At 46.6% G+C, this 22,446-nt stretch overlaps 1 protein-coding gene and 1 long non-coding RNA gene across 3 annotated transcripts in view; both read right to left on the bottom strand.

Annotated features, from left to right (window-relative positions):
- agbl4 (ATP/GTP binding protein-like 4) overlaps nt 1–22,446 on the bottom strand; it is a 1,113,401-nt gene that overhangs the window by 116,565 nt on the left and 974,390 nt on the right. The window lies entirely within an intron of this gene.
- Nucleotides 14,158–17,785, bottom strand: LOC119964603. The gene is made up of 3 exons (XR_005460335.1): nt 17,331–17,785; nt 15,844–15,995; nt 14,158–14,277 (listed from the first exon to the last, which is right to left on the bottom strand). It is a non-coding gene; the product is annotated as an uncharacterized LOC119964603 (long non-coding RNA).

Raw genomic sequence — 22,446 nt, 5'->3', positions numbered from 1 at the left:
GCTATGTGTCAGAATCATCCACAATAACCTCCTGAATGAAGATGTCCACCAATTGAAAGCCTGTTCCCGAATGTGCAGCCACCGCTATACCCATGCATGCACACTGGCCCTTCTCCATGAGTGAGCCTCAAATGGCACTATCTCAGCGCAGTGCAAACATATACCATCACAGTGCAAACATAGAACATAGAACATAGAACAGTACAGCACAGAACAGGCCCTTCGGCCCTCGATGTTGTGCCGAGCAATGATCACCCTACTCAAACCCACGTATCCACCCTATACCCGTAACCCAACAACCCCCCCCGAACCTTACTTTTTAGGACACTACGGTCAATTTAGCATGACCAATCCACCTAACCCGCACATCTTTGGACTGTGGGAGGATACCGGAGCACCCGGAGGAAACCCACGCACACACGGGGAGAACGTGCAGACTCCGCACAGACAGTGACCCAGCCGGGAATCGAACCTGGGACCCTGGAGCTGTGAAGCATTTATGCTAACCACCATGCTACCGTGCCGCCCCACAGGTCACTACTCCCAGATTAAATATGCTCTGCAGAATACTGTTTTAGGTTTTTCAAGAACAAGTGAGGAAGGGTAATTGTTGGTAATTAATAATATGTTCAAATTAAAGTCAAAATATACTTAAAACATCTGCTTCATTACAACCAATGATTATTGCAAATGTCAGGTTACTAGTTCATATTAAGTAAAACATAAATGTATGAGTAATCATGTTGTGGATTTGGAAATATATATTTACAATTTACTTAGAATTTGCTGAAATTCCACATAATATTAATCTGACTAACTCCATTAAGATACAAGACTAAAAATATGATACTGCATAATTATTATGATAACAAAATGATTCCTAAAACAGAACACATTGGGACACCATAACTTAAACTTTATTTGCTTTCTTCAGCTTCATAGTGGACATTCCCAAAGCAAATATGCGACATTCCTTAAAAATATGCTTGAATTTAGTATTCTGCCTGAGGTAAACAGTTTGTTATGTAGAGAATAATGAAAGAAATAACATGGAATCTAAAAAAATCTTCACCAATACAGTGATATCCAATGGCTATATCTATGCCGAAATAATACATCTTAAGCTTTGCATGTAGTGTACAATTACTTCTTCTGGTACATTTTTGTCACAATTTGTTGATAACATCTGTGTTGCTGTGAAACAATATATTCCCTGACTTACAGTGAGAAGAATGATGGGAGATCTGCTAGCTCCATTTGGAAGTTGAGACCATTTTAGAAAACATTTCAAGTTTCTGGGGTAGCATCTCCTCCGCCGGTAGCAGGGTCCCTGATGCGGTGGAGAATTGGGCGTCTGCGTTAAAACTTTTGTGATGCCGCCAGCGGGAGGATGCAAATGGATGCAGATGGGTCCCTGTGCTCCATGGCCATGAGCATTGAGACCCTATCAAGATGAGAGCGAGATGACAGCTTGCCACTGGCCACCCCAAGAGAGGAGGAGGTGTTGGGGCCCGTGCCGATGACTCCTGTAGTTGAGGTGCTGGAACACCGAAGCACCTCTGAACCTCTGAATCCCCCCCCCCTGCCCCGCTCCTGGTTCTGGCACATCGAATGGGCAGCAGGGAACAGGATGACAGCATGCCACCTGGGACACCCAAACGACTGCTGGATCCGTCCAGGCCTGGTTGTTCCAGAGGACGGCTGCCGAAAGGCAAGCATGGGAAATGGCGGCCAGTGCCTGGACACCCTAGGCCTAGGAGGTCACCCCAGCCCCACAGCACATCCCCTGGTCACCCCTCGCTACTCCCCCACACCCTGGCAGATGACCCCCAGCCAGCGGCAGCACCGGCAGCCCACGGCTGTGCCTTTGGAAACATATCCTACCTCCTCCCTCTCCCTCAGCAGCCACCCTGCCTGCAGGTGCTGAGAAAGACCCTTCTATTCAACAGCATAGAATCATAGAATTTACAGTGCAGAAGGAGGCCATTTAGCCCATCGAGTCTGCACCGGTTCTTGGAAAGAGCACCCCATTTAAGGCCACACTTCCAACCCATCCCCGTAGCCCAGTAATCCCACCTAACCTTATTTTTGGACACTAAGGGCAATTTAGCATGGCCAATCCACCTAACCTGCACAACTTTAGACTATGAGAGGAAACCGGAGCACCGGAGGAAACCCACGCAGACATGGGGAGAATGTGCATACTCTGCACAGAGAGTCACCCAAGCCAGGAATTGAACCTGGGACCCTGGGAGTTTAATGCAGAAAAGTGTGAGGTGATTCATTTTGGAAGGAATAACAGGAAGGCAGAGTACTGGGCTAATGGTAAGATTCTTGGTAGTGTGGACGAGTAGAGAGATCTCGGTGTCCATGTCCATAGATCCCTGAAAGTTGCCACCCAGGTTGAGAGGGTTGTTAAGAAGGCGTACGGTGTGTTAGCTTTTATTGGTAGAGGACTTGAGTTTCGGAGCCATGAGGTCATGTTGCAGCTGTACAAAACTCTGGTGCGGTCGCATTTGGAGTATTGTGTGCAGTTCTGGTCGCCACATTATAGGAAGGATGTGGAAGCATTGGAAAGGGTACAGAGGAGATTTACAAGAATGTTGCCTGGTATGGAGGGAAGAGCATATGAGGAAAGGCTGAAGGACTTGAGGCTGTTTTCGTTAGAGAGAAGAAGGTTAAGAGGGGACTTAATTGAGGCATACAAGATGATCAGAGGATTAGATAGGGTGGACATCGAGAGCCTTTTTCCTCGGATGGTGATGTCCAGCACGAGGGGACATAGCTTTAGATTGAGGGGAGATAGATATAGGACAGATGTCAGAGGTAGGTTCTTTACTCAGAGAGTAGTAAGGGCGTGGAATGCCCTGCCTGCAACAGTAGTGGAGTCGCCAACACTAAACGCATTCAAATGGTCATTGGATAGGCATATGGACGAAAAGGAAATAGTGTAGAGGGACTTTAGAGGGGTTTCACAGGACGGCGCAACATCGAGGGCCGAAGGGCCTGTACTGTGCTGTAATGTTCTATGTTCTAAGTTCTAACCACTGTGCGGCCATGCTGTCCAATTTTTGGGGACTCGGCGAGGAACGCCCCGTCGAGGCCGCACTTCGGTAAGTTGCTCGTCAATGCAGGAAGACTACTCGCGGATCAGGGTGCCATTTTTAATGGCAGCCATGATTTTGTGATCCCCCCCCCCTCAGCTCAAACTCAGAATAGACCATTCAGACCAACTGGTCCATTGCAGAGTGGCACTGCCAGGATGTCTGGATGGCAATGCCAAAGTGCTAGGTTGGCCGTGCCAAAGTTCCCAGGTGCCAGTGGGAGTGCCAGGGTATCACCATGTCCTGTCCCCGACCACCCGGGAATCTTTAATGACTTGGGAGACCCCCTGTACTCCATTAGGACTGGTCCTCGTTTGTGGAAACCAGTGCTTAACGGTGCCCAGGTTCAGCCATTAGATCCTGGGCGGCAGATGAATCCGGCGAACATAAATTTAAATGAGCCAAATGGCTCATTTAATTTTTTGATCTGGATCATACGCGATGAGGGCAAGATGCAATTTGTGACATCGAGCGAGGTTTGGTTGAATCTCGCAGGATGTCTCAAGCATCATGAATCTTGCAAGAAGCCTCCCATGAGATTCAATGGCCTCGTCACGACACCAATATGTTATACAAATTACTTTGAATTTCCAACTCAGAAATAGACCATTCAGACCAATTGAACATAGAACATTGAACATACAGTGCAGAAGAAGGCCATTCGGCCCATCGAGTCTGCACCAAGCCACTTAAGCCCTCACTTCCACCCTATCCCCGTAATTCAATAACCCCTCCTGACCCTTTTTGGTCACTAAGGGCAATTTATCATGGCCAATCCACCTAACCTGCATGTCTTTGGACTGTGGGAGGAAACTGGAGTACCCGTAAGAAACCCACGCAGACATGGGGAGAACGTGCAGACTCAGCACAGACAGTGACCCAGTGCAATATCGAACCTGGGACCCTCGCACTGTGAAGCCACAGTGCTAATCACTTGTGCAACCGTGCTGCCCCAATTGGTCTATTGCAGAGTTTATCCTACAAACAAGCCTTTCTCCACTCGATATGTTCTATTAGTAGATCGTTGTGTTTCTTTCTCCCTCATGTATCTATCTACCTTCCAGTTAAAGGCATCTATGTAATTCATCTCAACCACTCTCAGGGCCAGATTATATGTGCCCCTACAAGTTAAATTAAAGGCAGGGAGAACAAGCGAAATCCAGCAATGTCTTTGCCCGCCACCTAAACCCTCCATGACTTAAAGAGGGACAGAGGGGCTGTCGGGCTCTTCATCAAACCTTGGGATTATTGAGACCCTAACGTGGCAAATTAATGTCCACTTAAGGACCTCATCCTGCTGCTGTGGGTGCTTTACCTGAAGCAGGGTGAGACCCATGCCAGTCAGGAAGCCTGATAACTTAGGCTGCACGCAATGGTGTCAGGCAGGAAGTGGTGGTGGTATTTGTGGTGGAAAATCTTATTTGTGGAATGAGATCTGAGCTCCCCCAAAATCAACCCTGCCACTTCCTTTTAACCTTGTACCCAATCTCTCAAACTCAGCCACCTCACCCAGGCCTACCAACCTAGCCCCACCAATACATGTGCTCCTCAGATTGGTGGGACTGGCTAGGGTCCCAGCAGTGGTCACTGCTTTCAGTTGCCCTGCTGGAAGTACAGAGCTGCTGACCTGCTGTTTGGCTTACAGCTCTCTAAGGTGGACTTCCTTCTCAGAGAGGACAGGAGACCTACCCCCTACATTTAACATTGATTCCAGGATTAATTGTCAGTGGGACAGCTGTCAGGATCATGGGTGGACTATCTTCAACCTGCATGTGGCGTGTCATGAAGTCCAGCCCCATGTGGTAGTATGTTCCACATTCAAATCACCACCCGAGACAAAATAATAGTCTGCATTACTTCTTGGACTATTAGGTGACAAAGAAGAGCAAAATGTTATACATATAAGATTTAGGTGGCTAATCCAACAGAACAAGCAGCCTATTTAATTTATAGTACTGCTGTCCCTCAGATAAATAAAACTTCAGCAAACTGTCAGGATAGGGGACATTATATATTGAGCTGGAATGTGCTATATTGTCATGCGGCATTTTGATCCAGTTATTCTCCATAAATTTGTCATATACAAATTTTGCTGTGTTTCATTTTTTTACGCTTCTGATTTTCTTTTATGGAAGGTAGAAAAATATGGTTTTGAATTAATAAAATATGTTCTATTTACTTTTCAGTAGCCTCCAAACATTGCATTTATAACTCAAAATTGTGTTAGCCATTACAACTGACATTGTATTATTTTCATGCCTGACAAAATATAAAAGTGTTCTTGTTTTGTATAAGTAAACAATGATATAAAGATAATACAATATTGTTTTATTACAATGAAACATATTGCTGAAAAGAGAGGTGTTGCTATAGCTTTTCGCCTTGTACTCATCAGGACAAACACAAGAATGCCAAATTTCAAATGCTCACAACAATTTATACCCTAGGAGAAAAGGGGGGTGTTCATTGTTTGCCTGAATGAAAAATGAAAAATGAAAATCGCTTATTGTCACGAGTAGGCTTCAGTGAAGTTACTGTGAAAAGCCCCTAGTCGCCACATTCCGGCACCTGTTCGGGGAGGCTGGTACAGGAATTGAACCGTGCTGCTGGCCTGCCTTGGTCTGCTTTAAAAGCCAGAAATTTAGCCCAGTGAGACATTGCCATGGAGAGATCAACACAGAATATAGACTACTAGTTCTTCCAGGCTTGAACATATTTCCTTGTTTGCAGTTTATGAATGTATGCCGCTTCTGGCAAGTGTAAATGAGTCAAATTATAAGCCTAACTGATTATTTTGAATTGAATATTTGTGCCACTGTTAGCACACTCGGGAATGTTCATCAAGTGCTACCCAAGTCCAATAGCAGACTTTTTATTTTGGGTTTTGCAAGCGTGGGCTTGTTGATTATGGTCTGTCCTCTGACTGCTACAAACAGCCGGACAAACATGTTGTTTGATTCAATTGGCCAATCATGAGAATGTAAGGCCTATGCACCTGGCATTGCACTGGCACTGAAGTTCATAGTCAATGTTGCTTGATTGTGCGGTAAGAAAATATCTTTTTGGATCAATGTCGAAATCCTAATCGTGGAAAATAGCACTTGCATGGTCAAAGCATTGTAGCTATGTGAAACAAGTTGCTCTGTTCAAATTACCCGTTGTTCAAATTTTTGAGATACTTTGACTATCCAGGGCAATTTGAGGTAGTCGGTAATTTTTAGGTGTGAAAATTGAACCTTTGGCCTATTTGTAATTTTTGTGATACACAGCAAATAGCGATTTGATCAGGAAAGCCATTGTCTCACAGGATAGCTTTGATGTATTCTGTTTCTGTGTCGAGCTTGCAAGGTGAGCAAATGACGAGGGCCCTATTTACAAGATTGCTGATATGGCCAATCTTATTGTGCATGGACCCACACAATCCCCAATGTAAAATTACCAGCAAATATTCAAGTTCTGCACTACCAAGCGATAATTAAACATGCTCTAATTGTGTATTTGTTTATTGGATGCATCTCAGATGTTTTGTTCTTATTCATCAATTCCAGGTTTGGTGTGCTAACTGTTGCAGTCCTTACTGGCTCAGAGTGCTACAGGTTGTAAACTAAAGGTTCAATATTATTCTATTTCTAAAGAATTGTGAAAAATATATATTTTCTTTTCATTTTAGCCATGGCCAATTAACAAATTACTCGAATGTACAACTTTGAAACATGATTTGCTGCCACACGAGTCTGACCTCACTATTTGTGATAACACTCCATATTCTAAAAACATGGGGAAAAGTGCACTTAATGTTCTATTTTCTCTCTTTCAGTAGTTCACAAATAGCATTGCTCACTTGACTACCAATTGTCACCACCCACTTTTTAAGCAGCAGCCAGCAAATGTTCACACATTACAGGAGAAAATTATAGTGATGTTTAAGAGGAAATACTGGATGAGGACTAAGCACCATTGATAAAATAGTGACAGTTGGGAAGCAGCTAGAATGGATGTCCATTAGGCTGCATTCCTCTTCTAAATTGTTTGAGGATAAACATCTTACTGTTCAATAGTAGTCATTAAAACAGTGATCTGCTTTCATTAGAAAGTAGTCTGGCAAGATTTTATCAGTATTTGTCTGCATTAAAGTCCGCCATTGAGCCTCAGGCAAAACCACAGAACTTAGTTCTATGGTAACAGCACTTCTCAGGATGTACTACTATCACATATAGGCCTACAGAGCTCAAACTACAAAATGCAGTTATAACAAGCTTCAACTTACTTTGTGAAATTGTACAAGCAATCACAATTGTGGCATTTTGGAACTTCATAAACAAATGCTTTTGTAGGCTCACAAGATTAGTCAGCATTGTAAGCAGGTTTTTAAAGATCTCGGCATGTTGGTCTACCGGCAAGGCTGAATTTATTGCTTATTTCTCATTGCCTTGAAAAGATGCTGGTGTACCTCATCCTTGTACTAATATATTCTAAGTACTGATGGTACTTTTGCAACAGTGTTAAGTAGATAATTCCAGGATCTTGATGAAGCAATGACAAAGATGTGGTAGGTACGTACGATGGAGGGAAATTTGAGGTGATCATCCTATAACGGGCACGGTAGCATTGTGGATAGCACAATTGCTTCACAGCTCCAGGGTCCCAGGTTCGATTCCGGCCTGGATCACTGTCTGTGCGGAGTCTGCACATCCTCATCGTGTGTGCGTGGGTTTCCTCCGGGTGCTCCGGTTTCCTCCCATAGTCCAAAGATGTGCAGGTTAGATGGATTGGGCATGATAAATTGCCCTTAGTATCCAAAATTGCCCTTAGTGTTGGGTGGGCTAACTGGGTTATGGGGATAGTGTGGAGGTGTTGACCTAGGGTAGGGTGCTCTTTCCACGAGCTGGTGCAGACTTGATGGGCCGAATGGCCTCCTTCTGCACTGTAAATTCTATGATTCTATGATAACATTACTGCTCTCCAAAAACAGGTCTGCTCTGGTAGATCCATAATTTCACCCTATTCCTGCTCCACTAAACTGATTTCTTCCCATCTCAAATCTGGTTTTTCAACCTTCTCCAATCTGTTCCTACTTATGTCTGTAACCCTACTGATGTCCTCCACCACTTCAAGGCTTTCCAGTGTCCTGGCCCTAGCCGATTACTTTTCACCAGGAACATCTAATCTCTCTACACCACGTCAGAATGCCCTGTGGGTCCTCTTCTTCTTCCTTGAATAGAGGCCCATCCACTACCCGGCTGAACTTGTTCTCCTCAGACAATTTCCCTTTGACTCCAAAAATCATGTTTTTCATGGACTCAGCATATAAACCAACAATCTGTCCTGGTCCACTCACGTTGATGCAACAGTCAAGAAAGCCCAACAATGTCTACGGAAGCTAAAGAAATTTGGCATGTCTGCATCGACTCGCACAAACGTCTACAGATGTGCGATAGAGAGCATCCTACCCGGCTGCATCACAGCCTGGTATGGCAACTGCTCGGTCCAAGATCACAAGAAACTGCAGTGTGTGGTGAACTCAGCCCAACGCATCACCCAAGCTTGCCACCCCACTTTGATTCTGTATAAACCTCCTGCTGCCTTAGGAAGACAAACAGCATTATCAGAGACCCCTCCCATCCAGGCATTGCCTTCTTCCAGAGTTCTTCCAGAGCCTTTCTTGAGGCAGAAGGGGCATAAGTCTGAACACTCACACATCCAGACATAAGTACAGCTTCTTCCCCACAGCTACAAGACTCCTCAATGACTGCCCCTCGGACTGATCTGTTCCCTCTAAGAACACTATTCACGACACCCTGTGCTGCTCTTGCTCATGTATTTGCTTTGTTTGGCCCCTTGTTCCGCACTGTAACCAATCACTGTTTGTCGATGTACCATTTGTCAATGTTCTCTGTTGATTATTCTTTTGTCTACTATGTACTTACTATGTACGTTCGCTCGGCTGCAGAAAAATATCTTTCACTGTACTTCGGTACATGTAACAATAAATCAAATCAAATCAAATCAAATCAAATTGACTCTCCTCTTCAGCCATGACATGCTAAATTTGCATTAGTAATCAGCCTCAATTTTGTTAATGCATGTTTTATTTATCTTATAACTTGGTGTAAGGCATCAAACAATAGTGATAAGTTTTTTGTTGTGAAGATGTGTGGGAGTTTAAGACATGCTCATGCTTTGCAATGGATGCTGATGACATTTCAAAATAGTGATTGCCCACACGCATCCTGGTGGTTCCTTATATACTCAGAGTATATGCCGGCCCCTATTTTATGAAGAATTTTTTGTGGTTTTCAAGAGTTGACTTATATCTCAACTTCCACTATACATGATGCATTATTTATTCTATTCCTATTTAGGCTCCTTGGTGCGGGATGGGCAAGTCATGCAAATTGCCATTGGCTTTGGCGGGTCCGGAAGTTACTGCCAGCAGTCAATGGTGAGCCACTTCTGCCATGGGAAAACCCGCTGCGGAGAGGAGCAGGGAGCAGGAAAGGTTCAGCCATTGCTTCTAAATTCTACCCATCCCTTACCTTCACCTCTTCAACTCTTCCCTTCCCTTTCCTGACTTCCCTACCTCTATTTCTGGGAATAAACTATCATCAAATTCTCACCAGAAGTCTCCTAACTCTTACAGCTAACTTCATGGACTTCCTCTCACCTCCTGTAAGGACTCTATCCCATTCCCCTAGTTTCCCTATCGTATCTGTTTTCACAAGGCCACTATTCAAGACGGTGTTTCCAATGTGCTTTTCTTTTCTTAAAACTAAGCATTCCACTCTACCATGATTCCACCTGTGTTTACTATGGAATAGGATGGTGGAGGTATGGAAAGCGGGAAGGGGAGCTGCGATATAATTGAACAGATTAGCATTGAGGGGGAGGATGTGTTACAGGTTCTTGAGGGCTAAAAGTGGATGAACTCTCAGCCCAGATGAAATGTATCCTCGGCTGATGTGTGAGGTAAGGGCGGAGAGTGCAGGACTCTGACACTAATTTTCCATTACAATCGGGGCTGGTTTAGCTCACTCAGCTAAATCGCTGGCTTTTAAAGCAGGCCAAGCAGGCCAGCAGCACGGTTCGATTCCCGTACCAGCCTCCCCGGACAGGCGCCGGAATGTGGCGACTGGGGGCTTTTCACAGTAACTTAATTGAAGCCTACTCGTGACAATAAGCGATTTTCATTTTCATTTTTCATTTACGAAGCATTGAGATGAGCACTTGAAATGTCGTAACATAGAAGGCTACGGACCAAGTGCTGGAAAATGGGATTAGAGTAGGTAGGTGCTTGATGGCCAGCACAGACACGATGAACTGCAGCACCTCTTTCTGTGCTGTAATACTCTATGACTCTATGGCCGTGTCTGTCCTATCTCCTGCAATTCTGCTCTCACCACCTCCCTTTCCCTTGGAAGCACAACAGGATTCCCCTTCTTCTCACTTTCCACTCCACCGGCCTCCATTTTTAGTGGATCATCCTCTGTCCTTCCATCTTTCCAGCATAATGCCTCCTTGAAGCACATCTTCCTTTCCCTTTCAGCATTCTGAAGGGATCATTCTCTCCTCAAAACCTGGTCCACTCCTCATTTACTCACAATACCCCCTCCATTCCTATGGCACTTTCTCATGCAAGCATATAGATGTTCTGCCTGCTCCTTTATTTCCTTCCTTCTCACCATTCAAGCTCCCAAACACACCATCCAGGTTAAACAGCAATATATTTGTACTTTGTTCAATTTAGTGTGCTGTATTCGTTATCCAGGATTGGGAAGAAAAGGTAACGAATGAATTACTGCTTTGTGGAAAACATCTGCCATTCCGACCACTCTGTCCTCAATCTCCTTCATTATTCTAATGAAGCTCAATGCAATTGTTTTCAAGAAGGAGTTAGATATAGTTCTTGGGGCTAAAAGGATCAAAGGATATGGGGGGGGGGGGAAGCAGGACAGGTTACTGAATTGGATGATCAGCCATGATCATACTGAATGGCAGAGCAGGCTCGAAGGGCCGAATAGCCTCCTCCTTATCCTATTTTCTATGTTTCTGTGCTGAGGAATAACCCATCTTTTAATTTGTCACATTACAGCCTTCCTGACCCAACTTTGAATTGAACAATTTCAGATCAGTTGCTGGTCATAATTCTATTACTCCCATTCAAACCTCCTGTAAACACAGCTTTTGTTTCTTTACTTGTCCCATTATCATCCCGTTTTGTTTTGTGCCATCACCCCTTTTGTAATTAAATCTATCTTTCCTTCCGCCTTGTCACAGATCTTGGCCGCGATTCTCCGGTCTCATTGTGCTCTCGGTCAAGCGAAACAAGGCCAGTGAATATGGGGAGAGGCTGAAAACAAGAATCGGACCAGGCCCCAAGCAGTTTGCGATGCAACCGGCCCGCTCCCGTAGGCGAAATCGGGATCTCGCCGTATTGAGGCGAGAAATCAATTTACCACCACTTAAGTGCTATTTCCATACAATTAACGAGAGCCACCCCATATCCAACAGCCTCCTGTCATTCATCGGCCTCCCCAGAAAGTGGTCATGCTGGCACCGATCAGCACTCCTAATGGGGGGGGGGGGGGGGGGGGGGGGGGTTGCGGGGAGGCCCTGAGGAAAGCAGCCGTTCATGGCGGCACCACCATGCCAACCCCTGGACCATGTTTACCCATTCCGGAGGCAGCCCTTGACCCTGCTCGTCTGGCCTGCTGACCATCTATAACCTCCATCAACTGCTGAGGCCTCTGGCAAGTGCGACTGAAGGCTATTGATAATAATATTGCTAATCATAATACTGCTAATAACAGTGGCCCTGTGCTCACCAGGGTTCCACTCCCTCAATATACAGCTCGTGTGTGATCACCAGGTGAAGATAATGCATGTGTGTGCACACATCCCGGGGAATGTGTACGACAGCTACATCCTGGGGCAGTCAGTCATAACTGACCTCTACGAGGAACACCGCAAGATGGGCGCTGACTCTTGGGGGATAAGGGGTACCCACTGAGGGCCTGGCTAATGACACTGGTGTAGAGGCCGGTGACCGAAGCAGAGACCCGGTACAACGACGCCCATGTGGGTACCCAGGCTGTGATTGAGCGGTGTATTGGACTCCTCAAGATGCGGTTCTGATGTTGTGACCACTCTGGTGGTGCACACCAGTACACCGCACGGAGGGTCGCCCGCTTTATGGTGGTCTGCTGTGTCCTCCAGAACCTCACACACCAGCGGGACGATGGGCTGGAGGTTGGTGATGAGGAACATGTGGCCACCTCCGAGGAGGAGGAGGGGGACGAGGATGATGAGATGGTGCCGGACCAGCAAGGGCTGGAGGCCGAGGCCGGGAAGGAACCTTGAAGACCAGCCGAAGGCAGCAGGACAGGAAGCAGCACGAGAGTCCGGCAAGCCGGTAGGGCCAGGGAGGCCCTCATACCCACCTGCTTCACATAGGACATGGCCTGGTCTAACACCCCCCCATTCCTATTTCCTACCCTCCCAGGGTTTGTGTTACAACGTTCCAGGGTGATGGGACTGTGCCGGCACCGTCAGCAGGTCACTGTTGAGGGCAGGGGGCGTGATGATAACCCGAGGAGAGCTGAGCACCAGCATCATATTGGTTGTGCTCAAGGGTGTTTATTGTGTTTTACAATTCCCCACTCTCCCGATTGCGCCGCTTTACCAACCCCTTCCCCCACACCCTCCCAGATCCCTAACGTGCCACCCTGTCCCATGTGTTGGCTGCAAGAAGTGGCTTCATCAGTGGGGTGGAACCCAAGGAGCTGATGGCCACCTTCCCCATTCCATGGGACTGGGTCCAGGTTGGGTCCCACCGCCTCCCCACGCGGTGCCTAGAGGGCCCTGGGGTTCACCTTGGGATGAAGGGGAAGCTTGTTCGAGCCCTGGCTGCTCCTGCATTATCCAACTCTGCCAGCCCAGGCGGTTCCCCGTAGTCCGCACCATCGTGGTGACACCCTCAGTGATGCTCCTCAGTGAATTCCCAGCTGACAGCAGGACATGTCCCACAGAACCTCATCAAGGTCAGTCTAGTACTGTATCCCCCAGCATATTGGACATTCTGCCGAGACCCTCAGCCATGGCTGTCATGGACAGCGCGACACATTGGACACGTTCACTAATGGTGCCGACGTCATGCACCAGGCTCTCTACTGTGGCCGTCACCTTTGCGGTAGTCACCTCGGTGCCATGCATTGCTGATGACATCTCCAGCGCCTGTAGCCTCTCGGACTTCTCCACGCGGCCGTGGATCTGATAGAGTGATGCTGACATATCCCTCTGAATGTCCCGGCCACACTCTAACATCTCCATAAGCTCCGGGATGACCTTTTCCACAGGTTCAGCATCAGGCTGGGGCCCAGCTGGGTCTTTGGCTTCTGGCCTGCCTGGGGGTTCCTACCTCCACCTGATGTACATCATCAGTGTGGTGCTCACCAGATTGTGCCCTAGAAGTTTGACCACTAACATTTCCCATTGAGGTGCATGCATCGGTACTGGAGGGAGAAGATTACAGCGGTGATGCAGCTATTACGGTGGCATCCTTGAAGCTCTCCTCCGAGGTGGTCTAGGACAGCAAGGCAGCACAGTGGTTAGTGCTGTTGCTTCACATCGCCACGGACCCAGATTGGGTCACTGTCTGTGCAGAGTCTGCACGTTCTCCCCGTGTCTGTGAGGGTTTTCTCTGGGCACTCTGGTTTCCTCCAAGTCCCGAAAGACATGCTTGTTGGGTGAATTGGACATTCTGAATTCTCCCCCAGTATACCCAAACAGGCGCCGGGCTGTGGCGACAAGGGGATTTTCACAGTAACTTAATTGTAGTGGTAATGGAAGCCTACTTGTGACACTAATAAAGATCATTATTATTACCATGGGAGACTGGAGAGGGTGCCATCCAGGATGGCCGGCACCGTCGGCTGGAGGACCTGCGAAAGAACGGACATGTGGTCAGTGCAAGGGATGGGTCAGTCAGTAAGACTTACATTTGACAGGTCCTCCGGGTGCAGCCTGGTGGTTCCTCAGCCTCTGTGTTGGTGACCGCCCTGTCCTCAGCCACACCAGTCACCTCGAGGGCATGCTGCTCGAATGTGATGAAAATTATGATGTTTGGTACTGCTCTGCCAGTCTGGGCCCTCGCCCAGCAATTGTGGGAGGGATTTTCCTGAGAAGACACAGAAAGGGCATCATTAGCCACACAAGTGGTTCATAGTGATGTGAGGGGGTGTGACAAGTGACCAGCTGGGGAATAGGACATCCTTCCTGACCTCCACAGCATCTAGCAGCGTCCCCAGGTTAGCATCCCGAAACTTGGGGCTGGTCTCCTCGGCACCAGTGTTGCAAGCTGGCTGGGGTTGGTTGAGCAAGTGTAGCTTAAGTGCTGCTCGACGGGCTGGCGAGCGCTGTGCCGGCGAATCAGCTGGTGAGCTTTCATATGCGGCGAGAAGCCTGTGAGGCCTCGATATGTGGATCAATTAACATGAATAGCGTTGCCGGCCTCACTGGGCCGAGCACCGGAAAGATTGCAGCAATTTCCGCTCGCTACAACACTGAGAAATCTTTCTGGAGAATCACGCCCCTTCTGTTTTGTTCTGTACTTTCTCTTGCTCCACCCCACAACTTTCACTGCCTCTGTATTTGCTGAAACCCTGACCCATTTCTAACTTTTCCCAGTTCTGATCATCATCCTGAAACATTAACTTTCTTTTAGTCTCTGCAGGTGCTGCCTGACATGCTGAGTATTACTTTTGTACATTGTTGGTCTTGTCCATCAGCTAGCGAGGGCTACAGAGGATTGAGGTAGTCAGAATAAGTTTGGCATAATGTAAGTGGTACCTTGTGCAACCACAGTATTCCAATGATGGAGGAGGTGGATGTTGAGTGCAGTAACATAGTCAGTAATCAAATGAATACTTTGTTCTGGATGGTGTTTAGTTTCTTAAGCATTGTTGCAGTTATACCAATCCTTGTAAATAACAGGTGTTCCATTAAAACTCCTTACTTGACCTTGTTAATAGTGGAGAGATTTTGAGGGAGGTTAGTTACTCAGAGTATCCAGTAGACACAATGTTGATATGGTTGATCTTGTAAGCTTCTTGTCATTGGTGGTATGAAATGCTGATGATAGAGCACTTGGTGATGGTTCCTGTTATAACCTGCATGGGACTCATCCAGCTGGGGATGATTGTTCCCTAGTGCTGATTGTTGTGAGTTAACTACTTTAATAGGTTAGCTGCTGTAGCAGCTGACAGAAAGGAGTGAGGACGCCGAGATGTGTAAACGGGTCCTGTGTAAACACTGCTGTTATGCAAAATAAACATCTTTCTCATGAACTCTTCAGACTCTCTCTTTGCCATTTATTTCAATTCCATCACTGAAAATTGAGGGAAATAGCTGGACTTTACCATTTTCAAGAATTATATCGTACAAATTCTCCTGTCGTCCTGCAGGGCACAGAGCATAAAAGCAGATGATTTGTGTTCATATCAATGGCAATACTGTGCCACCACTCTGTGAGTTTAAACTCTGAAAAGAATAAGCACACAGTTGCTGCAGCAAAGAAGCCCCTTTGATACGTTTGCATTTCCATTAGGATTAGCCAGTTGGTGTGCCTTTATATATTTCCATCAGTGCTGTTAGTTTATTTAGGTGAGGATACACATATGGCAGACAGATAAGTACTGAAAAGTTCAAGAAAATAATTAATCGGTAATATATTTTGTTGACTCACTCTTTCATAGTTTAAAAAAAAGCATCAGATGTTCAAAAGCCAAGAAAGCAAGCTGGTTGATTCTCCTCATGTCTGTTCCCGTTGATTACTGCAACGTCTCCAGCACAGCAAGCAAGCTTCCGTGCCACCGTTTATGTTAGGTGTAGACTGTCCTGCAAAGTCATGAAGTATAGGTGGAGCATTATCACTATAGCCACAGCATATGCCTTTCGTGCAATTGCCCTCCAACTGCCCCAGACTGTTTGGGTAGATTCTCTGAATGATGTGCTGTCAGGTATTGTTTCTTCTTCCTGCTGCCCTCCATCCTCCTGATACACTCAGCAAGATCCTCCTGTGTACTGTTCACTTTTTTCACCAATAAACATGAAAATTACTCTTGTTTGACTCATGGGGTTATTCTGGCCGAAGGGTGAACACAGGCTCCAAATTAATGCACTTTTAATAAGACTGATCTATTTAAAAGTCTGGGTTTACGCCTATAATTTTGGTCCTAATGATTAATTATCATAATTTAAATTTGCCTAGAGGTACTGAACGGTCACCAAAAAGGTTTCGCCCTCAGCTAGCAATAAGGTGCAATTTTCGTGGAGCAGTCGGCTTCTCACACCCAATCCACTGAAGGTGTGGAGGGCAGGATGGCTCAGGGACTGATGGAGAGGGTGCACAGATATTTGGATGTGGCATTTGGTGGCAATCATGTTGGTCATGTTTCAGAATACAAGAGAGGTTCAGTTCCCCACCTTAAATTTTCTGTTGTGTTTTTGAGCTCTTTCACAGCTCCAGTAGTAATGGTTATATAATGGTGTATATTTCTTTAAATGGTGAATATACTTTTGAATAACACTACAACAACACTGTGTTAATTGCTAAACAACTGGCTAATGTTGGGGAGGGCATTAGTTGAAGCACTAGACACCAAAATGCTGTGAAGCCCCCTTAATGCATGGTAGCTGGCATTTTAAGTGGCAACCAGCAGTCCAATAAAGCTGAAGACAGCTGTTCCAAACACTGGCTTCTTTTAATCAGAGGGCGGACTGGATTTTACAATCCCTTTGGCGATAGGTTTAAAGGCAGGAGGGCTACTAAAATGGCAGCAGAAAGCATCAGTAGGTGAGATTGGCACTTTCCGCATATTACAAGTGATCGGAACCTTGGTGGCATGACTGCACACCAATCAGCCAGTTGTGCTAATAAAGTGCCACCTCCTTCCCCATCAGCATTTTACCAGCATCAGGGGTGGGGTCGCTACCTTGTGGGGAGACTGCCAGGTTAAACCACGTGTGTCCTCCTTTGTGGCTGCACCGTGGCCCACTCAGGAGGCAATGAGGATTCCCCTGTGGCTATGGGGCCACTGCTGGAAGTTATCTTACCCAATCCCCATCCCCCCCCCCCTCCCTCCCCCCCCCCCCCCCCCCCCGCCCCACCCCACCGCCACCTCCAAAACAAAAACTGGGGTTGACCCCAGCATGGAACCTAAAGCAACTTACCTTGTGTCCGAGAGCACCTTCTCTTCTTCATCGTGCAGCCTTGGCAGTGAATTCCATGAAAACGGACCATCACCTGCCTTCTGATTAGGTCAGCAACTCAACAGTCTGTCATCCGCATTGCGATGGTGGTCGTGGTGGCAGTCTCTTAATTGGCTGTCTCTTATAGAATGTCACCCAGGGTCCTGTTGCCTATCCAAGCTAGTTTAACAATGTCACTACATTGGGGTTGGATCTCATTTTCAGTCCTTGTAAGAGGACAGCTTATCTTGTGCAAACATTCAGCCCAGCATCTCGCGCTAAATTCAGATTCAGCTAACTCGTTTAGATTAAGACCCCACCTTGGTCGCTATCTTCTAAACCGTTCTGCAAAAACTGCTCCCGCTATTGCCAGGTTGACCTGGAATAAAATACCCACCTTTTGATTTGATCATGCAGCCTTAAATGTTGCATGCATTTATCATTACTGTAACCCACCTGGGGTGGCCACGTCCCGATTACAAAACGGACACTTGCAGAGAATGATGGGAAAATTGGACAAAGCTAAGAAAACAAGCAGGTGCAAGGTTCGTCTGTGGATTGGAGTTTGCAGCTCCCAGACAAGACCGATACTACAAGCCATTAGCATAGTAATGAGCTAACTCCGGGGACAAAAGAGAAACATTTAAGCAAACGATACCAGAGCAGACTCCCCGGCGCCAGTGGAGACTAAAACAAAGGCAGGCCAACGGTCACCTAGGGCCCCTTTATTGGAGAAAATCAATACAGATGATTAGGACATGGTCCAATTAATTGGGGCCAAGTTCAAGGACCGCCCAAAAGGGCGCGAAGCCCCTTTGGGGTATAAAAAGGAGCCCCCAAGACAGATCGCTCTCTTCTTAGGGGCTGGTTTAGCTCACTGCGCTAAATCGCTGGCTTTTAAAGCAAACCAAGCAGGCCAGCAGCACGGTTCGATTCCCGTACCAGCCTCCCCAGACAGGCACCGGAATGTGGCGACTAGGGGCTTTTCACAGTAACTTCATTGAAGCCTACTCGTGACAATAAGCAATTTTCATTTCATTTCATTTTATTTCACCTTCATCATCTTGGCCTTGGCTCTCAGCGACGAGAGACCTGCCAAGCACCAGACAAGTAAGTCTAAAGTCAACGCATGCTACGAGATAGGCGCTCCTAGCTACTATTCTATACAAGTTCAATGCCAGCAGCCTCAGAACCGGACAATGGCCATTGTTCCTCTGACTGAGTGGGCACCCGAAGCTAAGTATAGGCTTTTAGTAGTAGTGATAGTTTAGTGAGTAGAGTTTGTGCATGAGTATAATTGACCGTGTGTGTAAATAAATGTGCATTGATTTCAAACTTACTAACTGGTGTATTGAGTCTTTGATCAGTATTCGGTTTTGAACCTTGTGGCGGTATCGAAAAGATACCTGGCGACTCTTGAGCTAGCATAATTAAAACAGAGCAAATTAAGGAGAGCATAACGAGCAAAGTTACTTATTAACGTCTTGTTCAGATGATTAAAATTGGCATCTCACTTTTCATTTTCATTTTCTACTATAGAATGGTAAGCATTGGGAGTTATTACACATTACAAAAAACTTAGTTGTGGAACCAGGAGAGGCAGGAGTCCACTCCTGGCTGTGAAAAATCTACTCTTAGTTTAATGACATTCTAAACTTTGAATAGTCTTTAAAAGCTATTTGAACAATTTTCACGCGTTTAGTAACAGTTATAAGTGTCTTTGAAACAATTCAGATTGATGTCTTCAGAGTTAATAGAATGCCATAACAATGGAAAAATACTATTGAGGAACCAACTGTTGAGGGCAAAATATCTAGTATCACGGTCATTTCCCCATGGGAAGATGCCGTGGGAAGGGAATGGGGAGTTGGGTGTGATGGAGGAGTGGACCAGGAAGTCACGGAGGGAGTGGTCCTGTGGAATACTGACGTAGGGGGAGAAGACCTAGTTTATAGTAGCATTGCATTGGAGCTGGAGAAGTAGCAGAGGATGGTCCTTTAAATGCAGAAGCTAGGGGAGTTAAAAGTGAGGACACTATCATGGTTCTGGGAGGGAGGGGAAGGGGTGAGGGCAAATCTACAGGAAACTGGTTGAGCCTGATTGAGTGCCCTGTTAACCACAGCTATGAGGGAAACCTCGGTTAAGGAATAAAGGAGAAATGTCAGAAACACTGGGCGTAATTCTCTGAAAATGGGGTTATGTCCCCATGGCCGCTGGAAAACCAGCGCGATTCACTTTTTTCTGGAAAGTCCGGAGTGATTCTCTGTTTTGAAGGAGGATAACAGGGCCCCGGAGTCATCCCCGCAGCTCCGTCTGTCGATACGGTGTCCTGCATATCCGGCCGCGGGTCCGCGCATGCGCTCGGCGGCAGCCCCGTACAACATGGGGGACTCACACAGAAACCCGGTCCCAACAATACAGGCCCCCCCAGATCATGGGTGCCTGCAAATCGGTGGCCCCCCGATCGCAAGGCTGGCCATCCGGCACCCCCCCCCCCCCCCCCCCCCCCCGGGTGACACATCCCCCCCGCCCCCACCAGGGCGGCCGCAGACTGGGTCCGCAGCCGCCACTCCGGGTTCCCGTTGGGTGGAACCATGTGTGAACCACGCCGGCGGGAACTTGGCCAGCTGCCGGCTGAGAATTGCTGCGGGGGCCTCTTTCAATGGCCCCCGAACGGCGCTATGTCAACCACGCGCGCGCGACTGCCGGCAATTGTCCGGTCCGCGGAGAATCGCAGGAAGGCGTCAGATCCGATCACGGCTCTGACGCCCCATTCTCCGCCCCTGCGGCGAACGTGATTTCGGCACGGAGGGCCGGAGAACCCCGCCCACCATTTTCGAAGATGACATCATCAGAACAATGTGACGGAGGCAGAGAGATTGAGAGAATGGGATGGAGTCCCTACAGGGAGTGGAATGTGAGGAGCTATAGTCAAGGCAGCTGTGGGAGTTGGTGGGTTTGTAATAAAATATTGGTGGTCAGTCTATCACCGGAAATTGAGACATGTTATGAATCAGGTCCATTTATTCCACCATTCCTCATGAATTACATGTTTTGAAGTGATGAGGAAATTATTTTGCAGTTGGAAAGTAAGTAAATTATTAAGCAGGTGAGATTATGCAGGGCACAATTGTCCAAATTGAAAATGGGCTCTAAGCCATTTTAAGAAAATAAGTAAATTCCAATTAGCGATCTAAAAACAAAGGCTTCTGGCTTGCATTGCAAATCGGATGATATTATTGTCTGAGGGAATACAACTTATAATGTTACAACTTTTCAACACCTGGCAAATTTAATTTCTTCTCCTTCATTGTGAGCATAGAATTACAGCAGCTTGTACTGTAGAGCCGTGCCACTGAACTTTCTCAGGAGCTTTTGCTCACAGTTAAATACTCTTTTAAAGAAATTGCCAATAGTTCTGCAGAATATTTGTAAAGAAGGCAAACCTTTATGAATTTCCAATAAGCACTGAAGAACAGGATGAATAGCTGGTAATTAATGAGATTTTCTGGTCCTCTTAAACTGTGGCTCATCTTTTCTTCATATCATCCTTCTGTTCTACATTTTATCTCAATTCATTTTACTTTTATCTATTTTATCTTGAGGCGGGGGAGGGGATGATTCAGTTTTGAGGCTGGATAATAAGATTCAAACGCATTACAATGATTTTCCTGACGTTGAATGTTGGGATTCCCGCTACGCCACGAGCAGGGGGTGGGGACAATCATGGCAAGACTTTCCGTCGAAGTTAAAAGCAATTTGGGCTTCTCACACCAATCTCAAACCCGCCTAAAAAGGACGGAAGCAGAAAATCACTGCCCTTATTTTTAAACTCTGTCCCCTGGCCTAGTGCCTGCCACAGGGTAAAACATCCTTTCAGCATCCACACTGTCAAGCTCCCACTGGATCTCATATGTTTCAATCAGATCATCTCTCATTCTTCTAAACTCCAGTGAAAACATAAAAGAGCTGTCCAATGAGTTTTCCAATCTGCCACTGAAGTCACACTAGAAGTTAAATTAATACTTTTTTCTTTATTTGGATATACCATGTAGGCAATTATGTGCTGGATTTTCCACCGCATCAGGAACTCCGCTATTGGTGACGGGCAGCAGAAATTCCATTGTGGGGTAAAAAAAAGGATTCACTATGCTCCGGTCCCTCGCTGGCAGTGCATTGAGGTTCGGGCCCTACACCAGCGGGAGGATGCAAATGGATCAAAGTGAACAATCCAGGCATCTGGCTGTCTAGAAGCTATCAATTACAGCCGACAAAAAGATATTTCTTTTGGAGTGGCTAGAAGGCTTGCAGATCAAAGGATCTGCGGGGGTTTAAAGCCTTGCAATGTGGATTTGGCTTTCTATTATTTACAGCTGCTGTTTTCCGGACATTTGTCTGAGCAGCAGGTGTAAGGCACAGGGGAGTGAATGATTTTTCACCGTTTCTGCTTGGACTGATCTTTAGCTTCCAGGCAGACAGGCAGGAGTGACTGATGGGGTTCGTCTCTGCTATTGGGGGGGGGAAGGTGGGGGGGGGGGGGGGGGCTCTCTGCAATGGAGGGTTCTCTGCTGGGGAGTTTCTCTGCTATGGGGAGTTTCCTGGATGGTGGATTCCCTGTTATGGGATTGTCTGCTACGTGGAGGTTCTCTGCTATGAGGGTTCCCTATTATAAAGTAATTCAGCATGGAAAAGGCCTTTTGGCCCATCAAGTCTGCACTGACAAAAACAACTCCATATCTCTCGCTAATCCCACACACCAGCTCTTGTCCCATATCCTTGAATGTGAATGTCATCCAAGTGCTTTTTAAAGATTGTGAGGTTTCCAGCCACCATGAACTTTCCAGGCCGTGCATTCCAGATTCTCACCACCCTCTCGGTGAATTTTCTTTTTCTCAAATCCACTCGGAATCTCCTGCCCCTCACCTCAAAACTATGTCCCCTTGTGATTAACCTCTCAGCCAAGGGGAACAGCTGCTTCCTACATAACCTGTCCAAACCCTTCATAATCTTGTACACCTCAATCATACCTCCCTCAACCTTCTCTACTCTAAAGGAAACAATCCAAGTCTACTCAGTCTTTCCCTATGGCTCAGATGCT

This window comes from Scyliorhinus canicula, chromosome 4, assembly GCF_902713615.1.
Source record: "Scyliorhinus canicula chromosome 4, sScyCan1.1, whole genome shotgun sequence".
NCBI classification, from domain to species: domain Eukaryota; kingdom Metazoa; phylum Chordata; class Chondrichthyes; order Carcharhiniformes; family Scyliorhinidae; genus Scyliorhinus; species Scyliorhinus canicula.
The sequence above is the reverse complement of the archived record's forward strand: the minus strand, read 5'-3'. Positions and strand labels throughout refer to the sequence as shown.